This window comes from Mesocricetus auratus, unplaced genomic scaffold, assembly GCF_017639785.1.
Source record: "Mesocricetus auratus isolate SY011 unplaced genomic scaffold, BCM_Maur_2.0 Super-Scaffold_100676, whole genome shotgun sequence".
NCBI classification, from domain to species: Eukaryota; Metazoa; Chordata; class Mammalia; order Rodentia; family Cricetidae; genus Mesocricetus; species Mesocricetus auratus.
The window spans coordinates 50,313,122-50,339,780 of NW_024429266.1; the positions used below are offsets into that span (position 1 = coordinate 50,313,122).

At 38.2% G+C, this 26,659-nt stretch overlaps 1 pseudogene; it reads left to right on the forward strand.

Moving 5' to 3' along the window:
- LOC101830071 lies at positions 1-26,659 on the forward strand (annotated as a pseudogene).

A 26,659-nucleotide genomic window follows, 5' to 3' on the forward strand; every position in this document is an offset into this window, starting at 1 on the left:
ATGGCTGCTTCCATAAAAATGTTCCCGTCCAACAGAAGGTAAAAAACTCTCAGAGCGTCCTGAGCAGATGCTATCTCAGGCCAAGCCACTGTAAGCCCCTGACATCTGCACGGAGAAGAAACATGGTAGAAGGGCAGCAGAGACAGGACAAACAGGAGAGTGAGAGACATTTTGAACAGGAGCATAAGAGATTTACAAAATAGAACATTCCCAGGTAGAAGGAGGTCCCCGCCCTGAGACAGGCTTAGCCATGATGGGAAGCATGGGACACCACTGTGGCAGGCAGGAGAGTTTTAGCATGCTGGGAAGAGGGGGATAACAGACAAGTGAAAAGGGGTAGAGGCCACACTTCCAACTATAGGTCACTGGTGGAAAGTAGGGTGACAATAAGTGGGTGCATGGTTTGATATGGGGGGCCTAGCTTCCATGACAGAAGTAGAGAATATCTAAAGCCTATAATCTCCAGTGTCCCGAAGACTAAGGGAGGATCAGATGTGTCAAACACAAATCAGGGTTCAGGGCTCCCGGAGCAGGAGAAACACATGGTCACCCAGTACTGGGATTTTCAACCAGACCAAAAAAGTGAGCGACCACAGTCTCAATAAGAGTCCCAACTCACCGAAGCATGGCCAGAGGTAGAAAGGAAGGGGCAGGCTTAGCAGACATGGCAGTGGTGGATGGAAGAATCCAGAGTTCCTTAGTTGGCAAAGTGCCTGAGTTGAAGGTTACAGGGTTCAGCATATCTCAGACTGTCACGGGAAGGAGCAAATTCCAGGAAAACCTGCAGAGTACCAAAATGTTGTTCTTGCTTCAAATGCTAGGATAAAGCTGGAAGGGAGTACTGCGGATTCCATGGCTGGCGAGGGTGACAGAGGCGGGGGACAAACACACCAGGCAGACAGAACTTGATTGAGAAGTTTTATTAGAAAGGGGAGGGAGGGGAAAGGTAAAGAGGCACAGAGGGAGGATAGAAGATGAGAGGGAGACAAGTGCAGAAAGAGAGGAGAGCAGAGACACAGAAGAGTCTGATAGAAAGTGGAAAGAGCAGAAAGAGAGCAAGGACTTCCATGGTTTTGATTTCCCAAAACGCTCTATATTTTAACAGATCCAATGTCTACTCTCTAACCCTTGGGTCCTGTCAGCTATAAGAAATAAAAATCCAACATCTCCGCCTTCCTTTTTAGACTTTTCCCATCAAATCAAAGATCAATGCTTCAGGTACATGTCTTGTCACACATGACTGCCACTATAGCCTCCTTATAATTCCAAACTTTATACACTACTAGGGATTGCGGTGTGTTTCCTAATCCATACTTCTTTTGGGTGGCATTAGCATACTTAGATGGCAAACTACATTCATCAAAAACTCAGAGTGCTATCACATAACATGTAGAGAAAGACAGCCACCCTTAGGACAGCACCCTGAAGGATGCTCTACTCTGAAATGACTTTGGTTGGTAGCATGTCTTGCCACTCTCCATAGGGAGCAAGTAATCAGCACTACTGCAAGGACACACTAGTTCATGGGTAAGCATAGCCATACAAGGATTGACTCTCTGGATGCTCCATCCCCACGAAGACAGGCCACCGTTGCATGTCTTACCACCCATTTCAGAAACAATATAGACACTCCTCCCCAGTTCATCTTTGGTTTCAGGAGTCTTTTTTTAGGTACCAGTTGTATTGCATGACTTTTTCATGGAGACATATGTAAACATCCTTCTGTCACAGACAGAGCACCAACCACAAGCTGCAGAAACTATTGCATCTAAGTCTAGTTTAGTGATGCAGAGTTTATTAAGTTACTTACAGGGACATGGTTGGCTCAAGGGTAATGGCATCATTGGGAAGCTCATCACCATGTAGGTGAAGTCTCATACAAGCATGCAGGAATCTATATTGGACAGTTTCTATTGCTTTTATAACCTGGGAGAAGAGTCCTTATAAATCAGGCAACTTTCTGAGTTTCCCAGGCCTCATAAGTTTAATGAGTTTGCTGAACCTTGTACATTTTGCTTTTTTTCCTGATGAGCCTCAGGTGTTTCAACACAGAGGAAATAGCTCCAAAGTCAACGAAATTTTATAAAATTAGCTAGAGATCATGCATCTTCAGCCTTACAAATACACTTAAAGCCACAGAATTGCACACTTTTACATGCAGAACTTTATATTAATTTCTTTCAGTGAAAGTATATTTAAGAAGCTGTAATAGGTTAGGAAATATTTGTGTAATGTAATAATCATTGCATAGAAAAGTATTCTTTGCATACAATGAGGCCAGGAGCTAGTTAGAATCCCCACCAGGAAGTTGGTATGGTGCCCCAGTGACCCTAAAGATTTCTATTGCTGTGTGACAGCCACTTCTTGCTCGCCACAGGTAAAGATATACTGGTTCTTAGAAAAACCACAGAGTCAGATAACCAACAACAACAGCTAAAAGTAGGTTGAAGAATTAGGTATAGCTTCCAGAAGCAATTTTCTGTGGGCTTTCTTCTTCCATTCAAAGCCCACTTCTGAAGCCTGTACAACCTTCCAAAACAGTGTCACCATCTTGGGACAAAGTTTCAACACATGAACCTGTAAAGGACATTTCTCATTAAAATCAAAACATACATCCAAGATAAAAGTTTAGGAAATGTGGGTTACCCTTTTAAAACAGGTAAAGAGAAGCTAAGAACTCAGTAAATTAAGCATATAAACAAGTAAAACAAAACTTAGGAAAAAAGGTAAAAGCTCAGAAGTAAAAATAAAACTCGGAACCAGAGGCATAAAAACAGGGATGAGAGTAAGAGTAAATGTCCCCTAGCGGCTGAATGACTATGTCAGGCTGTTGCCATACAAGAGTTGAGGAGAGGGGACAGCAGGGTCCTGAATAAATTAAGCCATGGACTGTACGAGCTCTGGGAAGCAAAGGTAAATACTAATCATCATGTTTGCTTGCCTTTGAGAGGAAGATTTAGTTCTACTTTGTTTCGGACAGAAAATGTTTGGGAACGTGATGACATGATACGGAATTTTTCTTCATCCTAGTTCTCCATGAGGAGGAGGTCACTATGTCCTCTAAAAAAAAGATGTCAGGGGTGCAAATAAAAGCCAGCCCACCTAGACTACAATGCTTTCCCTTTTTCCTGAGGCGAGCAAGCTGTGTAAAGGGAATCCTGAAGTAAAGGAAACTTGGGCGATATTTTTTGGAAGTCATGTTGTGGAAGAGGAAAGGCAAACAGGGATCAGCTTTAGTCCCAGCAGGTGGATAATTGTGTAAAGGCACTTGCTGCACGTCTAGTGATCTGAGTTGGATACCCAGAGCACACATCAGGGCCTAAGGAGAAAACCAACTTTGAAAAAACATCCTCTGACCTCCACTTGTATACCCTGGCACCACCCCTCCATACCATATACATCAAGTACACACTTGCTCACACTTATACACTAGTGTCTTAGTTCAGGTTTCTATTGCTGTGATGAAACACTATGAGCAAGACCAAGTTGGGGAGGAAAGGGTTTATTTGGCTTACACTTCCATACCGTAGACCATTATAGCAAGACGCCAGGACAGAAATCAAATAGGGAAGGAACCTGGATGCAGGAACAGCTGTAGAGGCAAAAGAGAGGTGCTGCTTACTTGTTCGCCATAGCTCTTCAGCCCACTTCCTTATCAAGGACCACCAGCCCAGGGATGGAACCACCCACAAAGGACTATGCCCAATGCTATCAATCACTAGTTTAAAAAATTGCCTACAACCTGATCTTATGTAGGCATTTTCATAATTGAGGCTTCTTCCTCTAAAATGACTTTAGTTTGTGTCAGGTTGACATAAAACTATCTAGCACAACTAGTAATAAAAACAATTTTTTAAAAAGAGTGAAAGATTTCCAGGACCACTGATTATAACAGAACATGGTTTCCACCTATACCTGAGTTTTAGGGTGTAGTACTCACTCATGAGAAAGGGAACAGACGGGGACTGAAAAGATGGCTTATAGTTAAGAGCACTGACTGCCCTTCCAGAGGACCTGACTTTAAGTCCTAAAGTTCCTAGCTATCATGAAAGATGGCTCACAATTGCCTATAACTCTAGAAGCAGTATATCCAGCTCTCTCTTGTGGGCTCCAAGGCACCTACACTTATACTTACATGAACCCACACGTAGACCCACATGTACTCTTAATTAAAAATAAAATAAATCTTGTTTTAAAACAAAGGTAATGGGATAGATAAGAAGCCAGCTAATTATAAAAATAGCATAGAATTTTGTGGGTGAATACTCCACCATACCTCCTCACATTCTGCTATTGTCAACTTAAATTTGTTTCTCAAAGTAGAGTGGAGAAAAAGGAGGTATTTATAGTACTCAGTCATTTTTGAAAATCTAAAATTGTATGAACAATAATCAGCATTTACTATTATTTATAATTAAAATGTATTTATATCATTCCTGTCTTTCATTTATCTTCTCCCAATTGGTCCCCTCCACACTCCCCCTTAAAATTGTGGCTTTTTTTCTTTGTTATTGTTTTCCACACACACACACACACTTTATGTATATATGTGATTAAAATATATGTGCAAAATGATTAATCTGATTAGTGTTACTTCTGTGTATGTGACTTCAAGCTTGTTCACTTTAATAACCAATTTTTGTTGGGCTAAAATGCAACATTTTCCTACAGACTCTTTTTTTATTATTTTTATTTGTGTGTGTGTGTGTGTGTGTGTGTGTGAACAAGATTATGGTTTTTTAAAGTGATGTGCTTCTGTGTAAGTGAGTTGACAAGGAGATGGCTTATGATGGTTGGCTTTAATGTTAACGTGCCACAAATTAGAATCACTTGACTAGGAATCTTTACTTGAAGAACTGTCCTAGTTGCCTTAATTGATGTGGAAAGACCCATGTCCAGTATGGGTGGCACCTTCTGGTAGCAGCCTAGATAGATAAACAGGGGAATGGTGAAGGAAAATAATCTATCTTTTCCTTGCTTGCTTTTGCTTCTTGTCATCCTGTTGACTTGTCCCATTGCTGCTGCTGTTTCTCTCACTGATATCAAAACCAGAGTTTCCAGGCTTCTATTGTTAACTAAAGACCAGCTTAGGGATCTCCAGAGACTGTCTAGTTTTCCAAGTCTAATTGGGACTGCAGAAGCACCCAGCCTCATAGACTGAACAGCTTCCAGGTTGTCAGCCTTTCTAGCATGAGATAACGGTGGCTATTAATTTAACAAATGGTGATTTAAGAAATTCTTTATCCATATATTGAGGCAATCCTGGTCCTCCAGAGAACTCTAATACATCATGAGAAGAGTGTATTTCTAACTCTGATGTTTTCAACTTATATTCATTTGTACTACATCTTACTCAGCTCTTTTAAACAGAGGCCATCTTATTTCCCTCATATCTATTCCTTTGAAACAAATAGGCAAATACAAAATCCTTTCTGTCTATCATCTATCTGTCTGTCTGTCTGTATCTATCTATCTATCTATCATTATCTGATTTTTATCATTTTTTATTAATAATTAGTCAGTTGCTTCAGGAATTTCTAACCCTGCAGTGGTTTTGTTAGTGGTAGTGGTCTCTCCTCCATGGTACCATAACTTCACTGGGAATGCTAAGATGTATATAGTCAACTGACTTATCCCAAATTGCCTACAGACTCTTAAAAGACATTTCTTGTTATGGATGGTTACTAATGGCTATGTTTTCATGTGTCTTGTCATCCATACCAATTCCTTGTGTCAGTAGAAAGACTTTAGTAAAAATAAAACACAAAAAGCCAGACAAACAAATAAAAAACTGAGTAACTTGTATGAACCTGGTTTTATCACTATAAAATTAGTATGTGGAGCTGATCGATCAGTATATTTATCAGAGAACACAGCACTGATCCTAAGATTAGCAACCGGCACAGAAGGATCCATTTTCTTTTCCTGTTCACCTACTCTTTACTCTATGAAGAATATGTGGCACTAAGGTTTTTATTTACCACTAAAAATTTGTCTGCCAATGTTGATCAACTGCAAATCCTCCCAAGCAAACTCTTTGCTCAAACAGTATCAATGAAATATAACAACACCCAGGTTTCTTGAAGGTAATATATTTCTAATATTCATCACATTAAGTTCACCATTATTCTTTTGGACCAAAATGGCCAAGTACCTTCTCTAAATATCATCTGTCTGAGAAGCCATGGAGGACGAAATTGCCATGGCTGTCATTGCAAACTGTGGCCATGTTTTCTGGGACAATTGCCTCTTCAAGAGATGACACAAAAATGGTTGCTCAAAAGCCTGTGGAGATCCTAGCAAGCAGGAAGTAAGCCAGTGCAAATTGTTTTATTCCTTTCTACTTAAGAATAGGAAGTTAGCCTGTAATGCTTGGGGGATAAATAATAGATTGAGTGAGTAGTTTATTTGATATCTACCATTCATTCTTTTATCCTTGATTTATGTCTGTAGCTCCTCAAGGTAAACTGTGTAAAAGATACTTACTTTCTAATAAAACTACTTAAATCAATATTTTTTAAAAAAAGAATATTCTTTTGGTGGGGAACTATAGTTTAATGAACTCAGAAGTATATATAAATTATTTCTTATAATTATTATAAAAATTCTTATAATAAGAACTTGATTCACAATGAAGAAGACCCCTTATAATTCAGTTTTGATTTATGGAAAATTATGTATATATAGCATTCATTTAGAAACATTCAACACATGAAATATGCCCAATGTATTCTACACTTAAAAAAAAGTTTATGCTCTTCTACCTTTCAAACATTTAATGTCTTATCAACACAGTAGAATTTGAAACTCAGAGCCATTTCCTGTGGTGTCAAAAACTCTAATTGTATATATAAGTACAGATAGAAATCTGTTCTTTCAGGTTATGAAACAATCATAATTTTTTAAATTTAAGCAGAAGGGCAGTTGAGAATGTTAAAGCTGCAGCATAGAAACACATTTCATTTTTATGGATAAACATTATTTCCACTGGAGGGTGCAATTTACCAGTAAATCAACATTTCCATAATTCTTTTAATGAGTAATCTTAATAAATATCAGAAAACTGATTATTTCCAAACCACAAAGAATACTGAAGAGATTTCAGATTCTTTTAAATAAATGAAAATTTACCACCTGGAAATTAGGATTTATTAAACAAAATAAGATTTAATTAGGATAAAGTGATATATAAATTAAATGCAATTTTATTTTTATTATTTTTAAGGCATCTTTAGAAGGTCCAGTGTGAATACTGTAAAATGTATAATAAATATTCATGATATATACTAAATATTCATATATTCACCTATAATACTATGAAATTTTGATAGTTGCTGACTTCAGTGGCCTAGACATATATTTAAAATTCTGTATAAAATAGATTTTGCTTTATTACACCAATAATATTTAGTCCAATATTAAATGTGAATTTAATAAGCTAATCAACACACCTGATTATAATTTTTTACTTCTGTTTTATACCCCATATAGTATTGAGATTATTAGATGCATAAACAATGAATTTTGCCAGTAGTGTTAGTCAAACACTGACTACTAGTTATATGCTTCTTGACTTTCCAGTTATTTACTTAATCCTCACTTCAGTCTCATGGCATGGGTACCATATTCTCCACTTCATAGATGAATAATAAAAGATGCTAAGTGACTTTCCAAGTCCATAAAGTGGCACCAGGCTCAATGCAAGTGGAATCCCCCAAGGCCCAGATTTCATCAATAGTTAACAATTATGTTAAATACTTGATGTCCATCATTGCTACTCAGATGGTAATTTTAATGTTTATTTTAGATATAAAAAGCAGGAACTTTGAGGCTTATTTGCCCAAGTGTGTGTGTGTGTGTGTGTGTGTGTGTGTGTGTCTGTGTCTGTGTCTGTGTGTCTGTGTGTATTCTCCTTGACCTAAGCTGATAAAACTCCTGTAATTATGACTTAGAGAAGTCATTTTGAAGAAGGTTGTCATTGACCCATCAGTTTATATTTGATTCTGTCCCAATAATGGAAAAGTAGTATTTAAAAAAATTCTATACAGCAACATAGTTGACATATTAAACAACACTGCAATAGAATGTTCTCATATAGCTTTAAACAAAAGGGAAACTGGAGGAAATTTACGGTTACAAATCCCTTTCCCAAAGACCAAATGTTTTAACATCACTTTTCCCATGCGGGTTACTATGACATGAGTTTTCAATAATTAGTAATTTCAAATTGAAATTTCATGTCTAATTTCAACAAAACCCTAACTTTTATAGTCACTTTCTCAAAGACGTAACACATGTTGGCTTCTTTTGGAATTCAAAGATGGTTCTTGCTACTTCAATACACATAATGCTGAATTCACATGTCCACCACAAAATAGAATTAAGAAAACCAAACTATGACAGAATTGGAACTAAAAGAAAGAGTAAGCCTTATATCTTATTTCATGGCTCATGTATCCTTTGGCCTACACTCCATCCTTCTTCCTCTGAACACCAGCATTATTACAGCAACCTGTCACAAAGAGTAAATGACCAATTTCCCCATCTCAGTTGTGCATGACCACATAATCAAGTGGGCAATAAAATGTTCACTATAAGTGTTGTGTGGGGATTCCAGGAAAGCTCCTTAAAAATAAGGTCTGTGCCCCTCCAGTGCTTACTCCAAATTATTCTTTGTTCCTGCCCTCCACAAAGACATGGAGAGCAGCTGGAGTTTAACAGCCATTTGGGTGCTTGGCACAAGAGGCCAGAATGAAAAAGCAAGGCAGGAAATGATTTCTGCCACCCTTAATCATCTATCTTAAAGGGTTTTCTCTTGCCGGGTTTTGTGGTTTGGGTTTCTTTTTGTTTATTTTTTGTTCTTTTTTTCTGTTTTGGGGGTTGCTTTTTATTTTTCTGTTACATGCAGCTGTTTCTAATTCTGTCAGCAGATCCTGGTTAGGTTTAAAAACTACTTCTCTCTTTAACTTCAACAACACCCTGCCATAACCTTTCTTCAATGGATGTGATTCTGCCACGAGATCATCAAATACCTTAATTTTAATGTTTTAAATAGATAATATTTCTCATTTTGCACAATAATTTCTTCAGATGTTATTTATCTACAGTTCAAAATTAATTTTAAAATAAAGTTCTGTAAGAAATGAAAACCTGTGGAGTATGATTTGCTATCAAGCATAAATTATTAAAATAATTTAATTCAGGCCAGATTAAACTTCTCCTTTTGTCATCAGGAAACTACAACTTTTGATGAGTTTTCTTGCCCACCCTAAATCCATATGTTCAGATTTTAGCTTCAAATGGGATAATATTGGGGGATACTGTTTGTGGAAGGTAAAATAATTTTAGATAATGTTATGACGAGATTAGATAATGTTATGTCATCATAAAGCAAGGCACAGTGATTTGTGTCTATAATCAAAACACCTCAGAAACTGAGAAAGAAGGACTGCCATGCATTTCAGGTTAGACTGAATTACATAGTATTTCACTATAACCCACGAGACCTCACCTAAAAACATCCAACAACAGCAAAATAATTGTCTGAGGGGCACACCCAGGAGCAGAGATCTCATCAAGAAGCCCACCACTCTGGCAACTTGCTCATGAATTTCCAGCCCCTGAATATGTCTTTAATAAATGTGTGTTGTTTTAGCAATCCAGATTGACTGGGGTGGGCACTGTGATGTTCTCTTTTCAAGGTCAAATACATTATAATGTATTTTAGGAGATTAACAAAATATGATAAAAGGGACCATGCTTATTTACTATTGCCTTCTGTGAATGTATTTCCCTTCCACTATAGACAATAAACACTATAAAATATAACACTATCAAGAATTCAGAGCTGGTTCTGGTACCAAGATAAGAAAATGTTTAGTAATTTCTTCATGAAAAATTTTGGAGCATTTCAGGCCTTTCTCAAATACTAACAAAATTTCTATTTCATTACTTTTAAATTATCAAACCCACCAAAACTAGCTTAATAGTTGTGCTAGTCTTTTACAATACATGAGAAAGGATTTTGACACAAACACTCTTCCCTAAATTTTTAAGGAAAATCTTAATTTTTAGTCTAACGGTTTTAATTGACCAATCTCAGTATTTAATTTTCTAATTGGCTTTAAAAGATAAAAGATCACTCAACTTCCATGTTAGCAGATAAGTAGCTAAGATTCAGGAATTTTCTGAAACTCTATTTCTTATATTTAACATCACACAAATATGATTGTCCCAATGGGTAACTACAAAGTGAATACCAGGTCCTGATTTCCAGGTACAACTGTGCTAAAAATAAAATACAAGTATTTCTCAGGTCTAGAGCAAATTCACTGAGTAGAATCATTATGCATGTGCACAGGGTGACACAGCTGTAGTATATGAGAAATGGAAAATCTTGCCACAAAGCCTAAGCGTTCTGAATGTTTCATCTGTCAAGTGAAATTCTGAGAGTAACCAGTCTCATATCAAAGAGTCCTGGGCTCCCGTTTTCATTTCTGACATCCTCTCCCATCCTCTTACTTCAGGCAAGAAGCCTACTTGTGATCTTGCCCTCAAGAGCAAGAGAAAAGAAAGCCCCTACTCAGCTCTTGTGCCCTCATCTCCCATCTTCACAGTCCCTCTTCAAAATGGCCTGAAGCAGCAAAGAGAATCTTCAGATCCAGAAAGCTGAGAGAGCAAAGAAGCATTGAAAGTGCTTAACTAGAAATGGAAAAATGGAGGCAGAAAATAAGTTTGGATGAAGTAAAGGTAGGGAAGGTGAGTTATCCCCATTGAGTGATCCTGTTTATCAACAGCCTGACTCTCATAACTAATGAATCCCATGTCACCTAAAATCCAGGCCCTAAATAAATTATGAAGACCCAAGGGGAGTCTAGGTTTAACACAGAAGCATCGGCCACTGGGTGGCTGGAATAAGAAAAACAATTGTAGTTAAAAATTATAAAAGTAAGAATGGAGAAGGGAGTGACCAGGGCATTTCATATAGAAGCAGAATATGATAGACATAACAGCATGAGCGAATGTCAACCAGCATGTCCTCAGGTGTGACACCCTACAGAGCATTTAAATATGTGCATACATTAACAAAAATGCACCAAGACAAGTAAATTTATGAAACCTGGGGAACACTTGTTTCCTGCAAGATAGCAGGAAGGAGCGCCTTCAAAGCTAAAAGTTATGGGACTGGTGGCAGAGTTTAAATAAATACATGAACACATTGTCAGTAAACATTCTTGACACTTTATATCAGATGAGACAACATTTACTCAATGTATGTTGAACAGTACTACCTCAACTCCGTCTTGGGTTTGGTACTTTTCAAGAATCGTATTTAACATTTGAAAAGCACAGCTGTCATTTGTCTGCTGCCAGACTCCCCTTAGATGGTATCTTACTGGTCCTTTGCCAGGAGAGTAGGCATGGGACTAGATTCCAAGGAAGCTGGAATCAAAACAAGACATATAACAAAGTTGGACAGAGTACAATATTAAAGCATTCTGCCAGTGTTTATAAGGCTAGGAAGGACTCTGGGAAGTAGTGAAAACCTGCTGGTAGATTGGCATTAGTGTCAAAGAGAGCGTACTGAGCCAGAGTGAATGAAAGAGATGCAGCTTAATTAATATCTAGATGAACAAAGTGCCTAAAAGGCTAGGTGAATTGTTGGATACTCCACAGGACTGGAGTGCCCACAATGGGGAGTGAAAACTTGCTGTTTACAGTTGAAATTGAGATCATCTTACTCAAAGACCCAAAAACATTGAAAAGAATCTCTTTTGTAGGTCAGAGATGATAATAGTAGGTGCTGTTTGTGGTATAATGAACAATAGTCGCAAACTTGACCTTATCCCAGTCCTAAGAACCTAAGAATATTCAGCCATACTGGCAAAGCATCCTTCAGGGGCTTTTGATTACCTGGGTTGGCCCAGTGGAATCACAATATTCTTAAATGAGAGACTCAGGAGGATCAGTATCAAGAAGAGCCTTGACTTACACATGGAGGTTGAAATAGTGGGACCCTAGGCCAAGGAATGCAAGTTGCCTAATGGGTGAAAGCCAATGTGTGAGTGTATTCACCCTGGAGACTCTAAAAGGAAAATAGTTCAGTCAACATTTTCATTTCAGTCCCTCAAGACAATTTGGAGTGTAACTGAGAATGAGTTTTTTCATTGTTTTAAGTCACTGTTTAAGTCACAATAGTTTCTAACAGAGGCAACAAGAACTAAACATATACAATGAACTGCTTGAACTAATAATGGACACGGAACTAGAGACAGAATCTGGTGTCTGTTGGGCAAATGCTCTGCCACTGGACTTTATCTCCAACTTTTCCTTCTTCTCTTTCTCCTCCTCCTTTTCCTCCACCATTTTGCTATTTAATTTAAGGCAAGGGCTTGCTAAGTTCCCCAGTATCTTTCCCCTCCCCTCCTGAGCTGCTCCATTCCCCCCTCCCCTTTCTTTCCTTTCCCTTTTGCTATTTAAGTCTTGCTAAAGTACTTGGTTTCTTTTGCTTCCCCCTCCCCCTTCATTCCCTCCCCCTCTTCCTTTTTACTATTTAATTTAATTCAGGGTCTTGCTAAATTCTCCAGTCTGGCCTTGAACCAGCTCGCCATCTTCCTGCCTCAGCAGCTGCATCACCTGGAAGCCCGAACCCACTGTGAATGGCAACTCCTGGAATCTGAACCCAGGAGCTCTGTGTGCAGCTTACAGGCAATTTCCACAATAGAAGGCCTTTGTCACTTCTGTTTGGTAGTCAGAGTCCTCATGCCCACTCACTTCTTTTTATGCTGCTGGTAGGAGCTCCCAAGAATCTTCCAAGCATTTATGTTTCCTGCGTAAGCAACCTTTTGATTACTTCCTATTTACCACAAGGGGCTTCTAAGCCTCCTCCTCCTTCCTGGCATAAATACTTCAACTTGGAGGAAATGTTGCAATTCATCAGTCCTGAGTGGCCCGCATAAGGGAGACAGGTAGAACAGAAATATATGACTATACCCATCAGAGCCAGCATACATCCTGAGACATCTGTGTCACTCATTGTATCAGTTGTGTGTGTCTAAAGGTATAGTCTTGTATTTGATTTTCATGATTTTTTATTTTTCAAAATTATAATTTCATTACATGCCCTCCCTCCTTCCTATTCCTTTCTTCAAACCCTCATATGCACCCTGCTTGCTTTCTCTCAAAATCATGGCCTCATTTTTAAAATTGTTGATGTATGTGTATATACATCATATATGCATATATGAAACTAAATACATAAATAAGTCCTGAGCATCCCATATAACATTACCTGTATGCATACAATCTCAGATTGGACCACCTATTATTAGATAACCAACTGGAGTGCTTTTCCCTGAGGAAGGCTGTGTCTCCTGCTTGCAGCATTCCTCAATTGCCAGTAGTTCTTTGATATGTTCCCCTTCAACAGAAGCCCAAGTTTCCTCCTAATACTAATGGGAATAATAGAAAGAAGACAATGATGTGTGCTTTTGGAGGTTCATTTGTAAGAAGCACTGTGGCTTTCTGTTCTTACTTCTATCACTTTCTCCAGGGACTACAACTCCTGGACTTGAGGATAGTCAGGGAACACGGGACTAACCCATGCTATGATACAGATAAATGGAGGTTGTCCCAGTGAACTTGAAAAGGGCCCCTCAGGTTACAGTCTGACACTCCTTCTCTTGATGGCTACCTCTCCAGGGAAAGTAAACTTTAAGCAGCATTTCCTGTTTGCTGACAATGCAGTGATGGATGTAAAATAATAAATATTTTGGTATTTCAGGCTGCTAAGTGTGTTGTGAATTTTTTTAGGCCACAAAGGAAAAGTGTTGTACTCCTCAATGGCTATGTTGAAGTATCCACTGTTGCAGACAAAGTGAACAGAGAAAGTGACTTGTCAAGCTCTTGGTCCTTTCCTGTCCTCTGCCAATTCAGTAGTAGTACAGTGGATGTAAACAGAAGAAGCCATGAAGGCACATGTGAAAGTTATTTACAGTCACAGGTACATAGGTTCCCACCTCCCAAGGCTATTCAACTAACTGGTCCTTTGCTGGTGCTAGAAGTCCAACCTCACAAAAATAGGTAATAACACTAAAACATCCTATGAGAAAATCAGCAAGGCCATCTATTCATTAGTGGCTGATAGCTGCGTTCAACGCTTCCTTCTGTGGTACAGAATTAGACACCTGCTTTAGGAATCCAATGATCTCCTATTTTATATGCCTGAGTAGTTGCTGACTTGACAGAAGGACAAAAGACTCCTTTGAAGCTGCAGCTGAAGTTGACAACCCAGAGATAAGTAATACACACTTTTCCAAAACAGTCATATTCTAAAACAGTAATAACAGGCACTACTGTGTCCCTACTCAGGAAATATATGAAAACCAATGGCTGTAAGGAGTGGTGGCTTCACCAATAGTTTGTCATGGAGCCAGTGGGAAGATTAAGACTCCGGTCCCTACAATTCAGACACAGAGAGTGATGTTTTGAAGAGGGAATGCTTCCACTCAGGTCTTGGTAATTATGCTACAGGGACACCTTGAGCAATTTGAACTCTCTATGTTAAATGACAAGCTGGAACAGAGATAAGTCAGCATTCCCAAAGAGTAATTAAACTTGGCCATCATGCAAAGGTAGGACAATAGCTGCTTGAAAAAATGTCCATACGTGGTAGCTTGCCCCTGCAGCTTTTGTAATCCTGGGGTTATCTTTAATAGAGTCTGTGCCTAACCTGATAGATGATGAGAGACACGTGGTCCAGTTATCCATGTGGCTTAGTGGACAGGCTGCCAACTACTGGTCATATGAATGAGATTGTGCTAGTTTGACAGTGAACAGCCAAACCACCCACTGAGTGCCAGGCAAACCAGCTAGGGTGGTTTAGAATGCAGAACCTTAAATTAAACCATTGTTGAGTATCCAAGTTTCAGAGAGACTTGTGAAGAAGAGTGAATAAGAAGTAACTAGGAAATAAAAGATTTTGAAACAAGCATATTATGACCCGTTTTTCTCAAGTTAGTACAACCAAGAATTATTTCAAAAATTGGAACTACATTAGCAGCGAAAAGGAATGTAATCTAAATGGAGTACTCTACCTCTCGTCCTTTACTGTGCCTCTTGTTGTCTGCTATCATTTGTGACTTCTAGGTATTATTGTCTCTTAATAAGTCATTCTATATCAGTGGTTTTCAACCTGTGGGTCACAAGCCCTTTGGAGACTGAATATAAGATAGGTGCATTACAATTCATAACAGTAGCAAAATTACAGCTACAAAGTAGCAACAAAAATGATTTTATGGTCATGGATTACCACAACATGAGGAACTGTATTAAAGGGCTGCAGCATTTTATATGTAATATTTCATGTTTATCCTGTTCAATGCAACATTTTTAATTTTATTTTTTAGATATTTTAAAATGAAATAGAATTATATCACTTACCCTCTGCTTTCCTCCTTCAGCCCCTCCCAGATACCCCCTCAAATCCTCCTATTACTCCCCACTGTCAAGTTGTTAGCTTCTTTTACTCTGAATATTTTTGTTTTATACATGCGCGCGCACGCACGCTCACACACACACGTGTATGTATGAACAATAGATGTAAATAGGATGTACAGAATCAGTTTTTGTTGTTAGTATGTATATGATTTCAGGGCTGAATACCCTGTACTGAACATCCAAAAAGGGGTTCATCATTGAGAGAAGCTAATTCTCGTTCATCCAGCAGTCAATAGCTATCTATAGTTTTTTCTCTAGGGATGTATCACCTTAACATGTCCATTGATACTATTATTGGTTCAGGCTTGTTTATGCAACCATTTCTAGTAGAGACTTTCACAACAGATTTCTACTCCCTCTTCTGAGATGTTTCCTAAGCCTTAGATGCAGAAACTGTGGGACAGCTATATCCAGTGGGGCTGAAGGCACCATGATCTAGTAATCTCTGCATTGTGTCCTATCATAGTTTTCTGTGATTATCTCTATTTGCTGTAAAAAGATGCTATTTGATGAAGGATTGTAGCTACACTTACTTGGTGGCATAATGATAAGATGTATAATGTAGTAAAGAATTATTTGGTCTAGAGCGTGGCTGCAGCAAACTCTTTTCTAAGACTCATGACCAAACTAGCTCCAGGAACCTGGCTAGATTCCTATTTTCAGGCATGATTTCCCACCTGTTGAGTGAGCCCTAAGTCCAATTAAACAGTTATTGGTTGCCAGGGACATGTGAGGGTCATTTTTTGCACCTTTATGCACATCTTGCCATGCTGCTGATTGCCATGTTTCATAGGTGCCACTGCTGGGAAGGACGGTTGAATTGCTTCCATTCCTTGGCAACTTGCTTAGCATTCCCTGAGGCATTCTTTTGGACCATTGAACTTCTTGGAAGTATGTTTTACCATGTCCAAATGTTTGGAGATATTCTTGTTGTCATTTGATTGCAACTTACAGTTTCATCTCATTGTTGTCAGAGAATAAACTATGCATGATTTTAATTATTTTAAATGTACTGAGCTTGTATAATGACTCAGGTTGGGTTGCTGTCTTAGAATTTGAAAGGTTAAGAATATATATTCTTCTGCTGCTTCGAGTGGAATCTTTTTAAATTCCAGTTAGATAGGTTTGGTGCATTGTGCTTTTCATTTATAGTCTTTCTTACTCTTCTAATTTTGGTATCAAGTTCAATATGGGACACATAACTGCAGTCACATGCAGGTTTGTCTGTTTATATTTTAAGATTATCAATTTTGCTTTGAATATTTTGCAATTTTGACATCTAATTTCAGAATGCAATGCATCCCTGCTAGCTGTTTATATCTTTGTATTTGATAGTTTTCTTTGCTGTAAAGTGTAACTGATATTAAAACAAGTATTCATGGTTTTCTTTCATTTCTATCTGCCTAGCACATATTTTATGCCCATTTACTCTTGTTCTGAATATTTGTAAAGTTCTTGTGGATATATTATAGGTAACATGTAGTTAGGTCACATTTTAAAATTCACAAACTTACATGTTTAAATTGGTGTATTTTCTCATTTATATTTATATAAATCTTAGTATACGTATGTCTGCAATGTAAGTCTTAATATACTTATTAACTTTTTGCTGTCTGGTTTTTTTTTCTGTTTTCTTCCCTATTTTCTTTTTCTCACCTTCCTGTGGTTCAGTTAGCATTTTTCTACTTCTCCTTTGATGCATCTAAGTTTTTTTTTACTATATTTCTGAACTCTTTCTAAAGAATATATATTTCTAAAGCTCTTTGGTAGCTGTTCATGTTATTTACAGCATACTCGTACCAACACAATTAAAGGGAAGATGATGTGGAAATTCAGGTAGGTTCTATTCAGTTTTAGGCAAATCTTGATGGATACTGACTTAGTTGAAATACTGGTTGTGAAAGATGGCTCTTGAAGGCTGACTTTGTTTCTGCTACTCAGTCATATTTTTATAATTGCTAGCTCCTATAACCTAAAAAGAAGGTTTTTTCCCAACATTTTAGCATCTTAACCTCCAATTAGTACCTTTTTATAATTTTATAATAGTTTCCACATTTTATCATGCATAGCCTCCTTATGCCTTGCTAAGTCTTAATGGATGATAAATTTCTTGCTAATGACAGATCTCTAAAATGATAATGTACTTTGAAATTGTTTTTATCTTAGAGTTAATCAGCTATATAACTGATCTTGTACAATAATAAATAAGTCCTTGCATATTTAAATGTATATTGTTTATGTTAAGCTAAAAGCATCAGAGGTTACATTAACCAAACTTAGTTAAGCATTGATTTCAAAGCTACTTTTTCACCTTTGTTAAAAAGCAAAGGGGTTGGAGGGTAGCTGGGAGGGACTGGAGAAACAAAAAATACATGAGAAATGATGCAATTCTATTACAATTAAAATATTAAAAGATGTCAAAGACTAAAACCAAACTTTCTCACTACTACCTGTTTCCAATTAAAATTTTTTTCCAAGCAAAATCTCCCATAAATATTCTTATATGTTTTCTTTTCTACTGGCAAAGTATTTTTCAAAAACCCTAAAGATTTCAAAATATACTTCTTAATTCTAACTGTTTTTGCATACTTGTAACTTCTATTAACAATATAAGATTGTACAACTGAGGTTGTCAGAGTCATGATGTTGACTGTAATTCTAAGAATCCTGAACAGTAAGTCCTAAATAAGTGGGAAAGACATGATGCAAAGAAAAGGAAATATAAAAGGCAATGCTTTTATTTGCAGCCTATCTCACCTTCAAGGGCATTTAACCGTTAGTAGAACATTAGCAGTAAAGACAGATTTCGTGATTAGAAGGTTCATTAGTAAGAAGGTACAGGATGCTAATCACAAGACTTTCATTTGTGCTGACAAGGTCTGACCTAGCTAGCATTCATCAGTGACAGTGGAATTGTTCCCTGGTGGTATCGACCACAGGCAAGGCAGTGAAAACATGTTCTTCATGGAGGAATTCATCAAAATAAGCAGAACTGTATCACACACCACTGCTTTCCAGAGCTCCCTGGAGAGCGGCTGGGATCCTGTTGGAATCAGCTTGTTTGGACTGTAAAATATAAAATGCCCAGGGGGAGTTTGCATGTTAAAGAAACTTTAAACTTTGGCACATCAGCACAACTATCACATGAATCTGCATCTTAAATGGTGTAATTGACTGTGAATAGGTGCTTCAGCGATATTAACCCAATTCAGAGAATAAACTCTGATAGCAACTAAGAATTATAAATGCCATTCATATTCCTAATTTTGTTATTTGAAATATTCTGTATCAAAGAATAACTATGCATGTCAAACAAAAGTGCATATTTTGAGTCTGGAAAAGCATTTTCATTACAAATGTATATTTAAATGTGATACAATTTTCAATAAGATATATTCTCCTAATCAAAAGTGTGTTGTGAAGAATTGTCAAGTCACTATAGTTGATGCTGTGTTAGACAAACTGACCATTGCCAGACTTCCCATCTGCAAAGGACATTGTTACTTTGTCATAAAAATTTAAAACTAAATACAATAATTAGGAATTACATAAAACAAGATATAATTGAGTAACCTTATGGTGGTGGATGAGTTTGAGGCCAGCCTGATATTGGACAGGCTCCAAAGCTACACAGAGAAACCCTGTCTTGAAAAAACTCAAAAGGAAAACAAAAAGATATAACTGAATAAAGAACCCACATTTTGGAGTCACACAGACTAAAATAAAATGAATCTTTATAAAGTATACTTATTGTGTGTGTGCATACATGTGTATGCCCACCACATGTTGCCGCAGACAAGCAGAAGCTAGAAGACAATGTTCAGGTGTCTGTTCTCAAGTCCTGGGAATTGAATTCAAGATGGCCAACATGTAAGAGACTTTACCTACTATATACAGACACAGATACAGAGAGGGAGGGGGAGAGAGGGGAGAGAGAGGGGGGGAGGGGAGAGAGAGAGAGAGAGAAAGGGAGGGGAGAGAGAGAGAGAGGGAGAGAGGGGGAAGAGAGAGAGAGAGAAAGGGAGGGGAGAGAGAGAGGGAGAGAGGGAGAGAGAGAGAGAGAGAGAGAGAGAGAGAGAGAGAGAGAGAGAGAGAGGGAGAGAGAAAGGGAGGGAGGGAGAGACAGAGTGAGAGAGCATTGATAAATGTTAACCAAATATCAAATCATGTAGTACATTCTGAAAATTCAAGAAATATCAAATGATAAGGAGGCCTCCGGCATAAAGAGACATGAATAGATATTTTGGAAATTAAAATCTGTATTTGCTTCTACTGGCATAAAAACAGACAGATTTCTTTGGAATCAAATTAAAGACCCTGATACTAATCCACATACCTATGAACAGCTGATTTTTTACAAAGAAGCCAATATTGTACAATGGAAAAAAGAAAGCATCTTCAACAAATGATGCTGGCATCATTGGATATCCACATGTAGAAGAATACAAATAGATCCACGTCTATCCTCCTGCACAAAACTCAAGTGGATCAAACACCTCGATATAAATCCAGTTACACTGAACCTGATAGAAGAGAAGTGGGAAGTATCCTTGAACGCATGGGCACAGGAGACAACTTCCTAAATACAACCCGAGTAGCACAGACTCAGAGAACAACAGTCAGCAAATGGAAGCTTCTGAAACTGAGAAGCTTCTGTAATCCAAAGGACGTGGCCAATGAGACAAAAATGCAGTCTACAGAATGGGAAAAGATCTTTACCAACCCTGCATCTGACAGAGGGTTGAGCTCCAAAATAAATAAAGAACTCAAGAAACTAGACACTAAAATATCAAACAATCCAATTAAAACATAGGGTACAAATCTAAAAAGAGAATTCTTAGCAGAAGAAACTCAAATGGCCTAAAGATGTGAAAGCTGAACATCCGTAGTCATCAGGGAAATGCAAATCAAGACAGCTCTGAGATAACCATCTTACAGAGACCAGAACAGCTAAGATAAAAAACACTGATGACAGATTATGCTAGAGAGGATGTGAAAACTTGTACAGCCACTTTGGAAATTAGTATGGAAGTTCATCAGAAAATTGGAAATCAATCTGCTTCAAGACCAAGCAATACCAGTCTTGGGTATATACCCAAAGAATACACACTCATACCACAAAGACATTTGCTCAGCTATATTCATAGCAGTATTATTTGTAATAGCCAGAACCTGGAAGCAAACTAGATGCCCATCAACTGAAGAATGGATAAAAAAAATGTGTTACATTTACACAGTAGAGTGTTACTCAGCGGTAAAAAATAATGACATCTTAAAATTTGCAGGCAAATGGATGGAACTAGAAAAAAACATTCTGAGTGAGGTAACCCAGACCCAGAAAGACAAACACAGTATGTATTCACTCAAAGTGGATATTAGTTGTAAAGCAAAGGATAACAGGCTATAATCAACAACCCCAGAGATAGATAGAAAGTGGTACCCTAAGATGGAGGACACCAGGAAGGGAAAACAGTTAAGAGCTCCTGGGTAAACTGGGAGGAGGGGGTATCAGGCAGAGTGGGAGATGGGAACATGAGGGATTAAGAAGACAGAGTTGGGAGATGGCTAGAAGGTGCTTAAGAGGTTGTTTGGAAGAGAAACTATCTGCAGTCTTACCTAGCTGTTTACCCAAGTGCTACTTTATAGTCTAGCTAGGCAAGATACACCCACTGCCACAATAGTGGTATGAATATTCTGGAGACCACTAACCACTTTCTGGTGGCTTTAAGGTCTATGCCATGGAAGTGAACATTCTGCTGATCCTATGAGTCTGATCAAAAGCCTGAGGCTGTGGTGCCACAGACATCAGGGGACAGGGATCTGTTTCATTTGGCTTTTCCTCAGAGATTCTAGATCTTCATTAAATTCTATTTTCATATCTTGTATTGTCCTCATTATTCCCTTCTGCTGTTTGATTTTTCACTGTCTTCATTCCTGCATTACTGATATGCTCTTTGACTTCCTTAATCGTGCTTATTATCATATCTTTTAAAGAATTTTTACTTTTCTTAGGGGACATCACTGTGGGGTAGGGGATTTTGGTGAAGATCTATTGTCTTGGTTATTCAAGGTACATTTTATCATTGAACATAAGAATTTAAATTTAAATTGTTGACAGTCTTTCGTGGTATAGAAAATCTTGTGTCTGATTTGTTGAGTGTGTGTTTGGATTTCTGTTCTCTGTTACCTCAACTTTTCAGGTTGCCAACCAGCTGAATGGGGCTTAGAGTTCACTCTCGTGGCCTGACAAGAAAATCTACCACTGATCCATTACTAAATAGGCATGTAGTCTGATTTATCTATAGCTAGTGTTGATCTCACTTTGATCAAATAATTTTTTCTTTTGCAGTAAGCAATGTTTAAAACTCATAACTAGTCATGACTATGCAGTGCCCATCTCTAAGCAGTGTATCTCATACTCCCTGCAGTGCCCATGAGACATCATGGATGAGAAAGTAGAAAAACAATCGAAGCCAGAAGATGAGGCAGAATGAAGCAAAATGCTGTCTTTTGTATATTACACAGCTGTTGAATGAATGAACAAACAAATGTGATTACCTGCCCAGGATTTGCACCACAAAAGGAAGAAGAAAAAGACATGAAGTTAAGAAGTGACTCGTTGGGAAGAGGTGTATTCAGCAGGGCAAGGAGGGGGACAAGACGGAGGGTCCAATATTATCACAATACATCCGTATGAATGTATGAAACTGTTAAAACTAAAATAATTTAAAAATAGTATATAAGCAGCTGCTAAATGTTCTACTAATCAAGTCATACGGTTAACCTGTACACTTTTGATAGCCACATCGCTTTCTAAACTTTTAAAATTACAATGAAACAATCAGTAACACAGAACACAGAATTTTAAAGTTAGGAAAGATATTTTGTGAATACTACACACACAAGCTCTCAATCAAATGTGAGTGACCTGAGTGAAGGACAGGAAATCAATGGCCACAGAGTGGAGGTATCTAAACCACAGGTGTTCTGAATTCTGACAGATGATAACAGTATACCGTAAGTATAATGGAACTGAAGAAAGTAGTGTGAATAACATTTACAAAGAAGACAGCTCTTAGTGTGAATCTTATTTCTTGTTACCTGGAGTTGTTTGTAGCTTTGAGAAAAAGATGTTGTATTTTCTAGCTAGAAGAAATGCAGAATTGTGAAAGATTTATTCAGGTTAAGGGAGACAAAAGCTTCAAGAAAGAATATGTAAGAAATCAAGCCTGAGTTTTGGGAAATGTACATGGACCAAAGAGGTAGGTGAATACTGTGACGGCTGCTAGCTGGAAAAACCAAGAGCGGAAAGCTCCATCAGTGATAGAAATAGCATATTTTGGAACTGATCTTAGGGAGAAAGCTCTGGGATCTTTGCCCTTTGAGTATATGCTATTTTGAGTTTGGTGGACTTAGGTGTTCACGATACATTGTAATTAAGTTATACAACTCCTTGTATTCCTGCCTCCATAGAGACATGTATCCTGTCTTTCTTATTACTCCCCTTCCTCCTCCTCATCATCATACTATCCTTTCTCTCCCCACATCCCTCCCATACCCCTCCCCTCAGCCTCATGTAGCTCAGGCTAGACTCAACTTCTCTACAGAGCTAAGGAAGGACTTGAAACTTCTTGTTCTCTTTCCTCCACTTGCCTGGTGATAGGATTCTGTAATTCATTGAACCCAGGGCCTTACACATGTTAGGCAAGTATTCTATCAACTGAGAGCTGGAAGTGTGATACAGATGCTCTGTTTAAGACTGAGCATTGAATTTAAGGCTGAGTCATTCATTCTCTTCTCATTGCACAGTTGTGAGTCTCTGCACCAACTGTGCGGTCAAATTCATGAAGAGTTTCACTGACGAGCATTAAGTATAGCATTAAAATATCCAGGCTTGAAGAATATAGCTGAGTGTGTTCATAATTTCTGTTAAAATTCACAAAAATCACAGAGTGTTTTTGATCTAGATCTGAAAATCTTAGAGTTTTTTTAATTTTTAATTTTTCGAACTGTAAGCACTTGAGTACAGAAACATTCTCAGAAATCCCTGTGTCCTAAAAATGCTAGTGGAAAACTAATCTTGAAGTTATTGACCTGATCTCTGAGGTTCTAGTCTACTCTATTCAGTCCCTACAACTTTCTCCTCCTCTACAGAAGGTTAGACAAACTTTTTATAGATATCATTATAATTCATGGAAAGAACGTCCAAATGTGTGTGTTGATTTAATGTTTCCTATAATCTGGTTCATGAATCTTTGCTGTCATTCACATGCAAAAACAAGGCTGGATTCTGGACAAGGGTCATCAGTATGCATCTTTCTGTACTCATTGTCCTCCATGGTCAAGAACTATGCTCACACAAATTCTGTGAAATTATTATAGAAAGATATAAAATGCCAAGGAAGGTTTTAGCCCATGAAGGACTTCAGGAATTAATATTGATGCCATGAGTGACAACAACTCAGAATTGTTTATGCTCTGCCCTCGGCACTGTCACAATGATTTATGATAGTGCAATCCTTTTTTCCATGTTTGAGTCTCCTTCTTGACTCTCAGGTTTTGTTGCTCTTTCTGCTTCTTAGAGGTGATGATAATTGAGAGAGCAAAACTTCAGCTGTTTTCATTTCAGATTATTAAAGACATTGATTCATTAAGGCTGGGGCTGCTAATGAAACCCTACACATCAGTTACTAGAAATGAATCTTTATTCTATACCGAGAATCAACAATGAAACAAAGCCAGGCAGGGAGGTGTGTTCTTGTAAATCCAGCTGTGGGAAGTCAGAGTCAGACATATTTCAGGGGCTCTCAAGCTGGTCTACCTCATCTCCTTGGTGAGTCCTAGGCTGTCTCCAAAAGGATGGATTGCTTCTAAGGAAGGACACTTGAGGATTTTCTCTGACCTCCACATACACCCACACACGTGTGCACCCACACCCACATGAACACACAAATAAAAAATTTAAGGACATTTTGCATGTATTTTAAAGTATAATAATTTGGAAAGATAGTAATAGTCTTTTAATAAAGTAAATCTGCATATACCAGTAAAGTAAATAAATAATTACTTTTCTCATGTGACAATTTATAATATTTATGCTTCTAGAGCTTTTATCAAATTTTGAAGAACCCACAAACATAAGTGGTATTTTGGTATATACTAATTTTGAGGTAGATTCTTTTCCTTTGAAAAGCTGTAAGAGATGCCCAAGCCCGTGATGCATTTGTATTTTTCTTCTTGAGCTGTGTGGTGGGCATTTATTTTACCGCAGGGATCCACTCCTCTTTGGTCTCACGGAGCAAGCATATTAAACCCTTTTGAGGAGTTATTGCCTTTCTTCTTGTAGCTTTGTACAACTGAATTGTAGTTCAAGGCAGCACTTCCTTTCCCTGGGCTGGCCACTCTGACTCCCACCCCCTTGGAATGCGACAGGAAAAATTACTGTAATTAATTCATTTCAATGAAGTCATCATGGTGCAGGAGTTTATAGTTCTCAGTGTTTGGGCCCTGTTCTATCTGTGGTGTAGGGCCTTAAGTGTTCTGAGATGGAATCCTTTATTTTCTTAAAAAAACTAACTTGTCACTATAATCTAAGAAGTCTGTTTTAAATGTGAATCCAGCCAGAGATAAAATACTCGTCAAGCATTAATGTGCGTCAGCCGCTTAGGAGCTCATTGGAAATGAGCAATAGTAATTGTAAGAATGAGTCTAGTCCAGTGTGTCTTGATCACCGGAGCATAATGCTCACTTTGGAGAACCTAGGACTCGTCTGCCTGTCAATCATCTGCATTATCCAGATGCTCAGCTGCAATCACCAAGGAACTGCAGGCTTAGTGTTACACATCTGCCTACATTTTTACAGAAGCAGCATGAACTGGGGACTGGAATGCTGCCTTAGAATAGTTCTTGCATACTGATCTATCATCCTTGTTATTTTGCTTTAATTCGTTTCCCTCCCTACATAATTAGGAAACATTTTCTGTATCTATGCCTTGCCTTTTTGTTGTTGATGACATTGTCTATTTTTGAGATCTTATATTAATTGTGACATTTCTCCCTTCCCTTTCCTTCCTCCAAACCCTCCCATGTAACACTCCCAACTCTCTTTCAAATTCATGGCCTCTTTTTTTCATTGATATTTCGTGAATGTATGTATTTGCTTATGCATATATATTCCTAAATGTAACCTGTTCAGTCCATATAATGTTACTTGTAGGTATGTTTTCAGGGCTAACTCTCTGTTACTGAACAGCTAATATGTGTGTTCTTCCCATCTCTCCCACTTCCAGATTTACTCGGTTGCCCGCAATTCTCTGTGTAGGGTCGAGGCTTCATAGGATTTTTGAAGTCTAGTTTATTGTGTTTATTGATGACACCCTGGTTCAGCTCACAATTGGGCAGACATGTTGGTGAGACGTTTGTTACTGTTATAGCTTCTGAGGTTAAGTGCAAACATAATCTCACAGCCGGATTTCTGACTCTCATAATCCATCTGCAACCTCTTCTGCAATGTTGCCTGGGCCTTAGGTGTTGGAGTGTTCTGTTGATCTATCCACTGAGACTTTGCTCCATAATTCTGCATTTTTATTGGTGGTGCTTTTCTGTAGTCATCTCCATCTATTGCAAACAGAAGTTTCCTTAATGAGGGGTGAAGACTACAGCTATCTGGGGGTTTAAGGACAAATGTTTATAGATTGTTGTTAGGGATTGTGCTAGTTTAGTGAAAGTTCTGTCTTTGAGGACTTGGCTGAGCATGAGTGCCAAATGGGTGTTGACATTTGACACAAGGAGTCCAAGAGTCAGGACATCTACCTGAGGCTGCTATTCAAGATGTACAGGTTTCTGGCCAGAAGAACCATCTCCACCTTCAACAGGGTTGTGCTGGCAAGATTGTTTATGAGTCGCACTAACCGGCCATCTCAGTCCCTGTCCCTGTCCTGGATGATCCGAAAGATGAAGCTTCCTGGCCGAGAGAACAAGACAGCTGCGGTTGTGGGGACTGTCACAGATGATGTGCAGATTCTCGAAGTGTCCAAGCTGAAGGTGTGTGCACTGCGGGTGAGCAGCCTGGCCCAAAGTCGTATCCTGAAGGCTGGGGGTAAAATCCTTACCTTTGAAGGGCCATGGCACTGTGCTCTTGTCTGGTCCTCGGAAGGGCTGA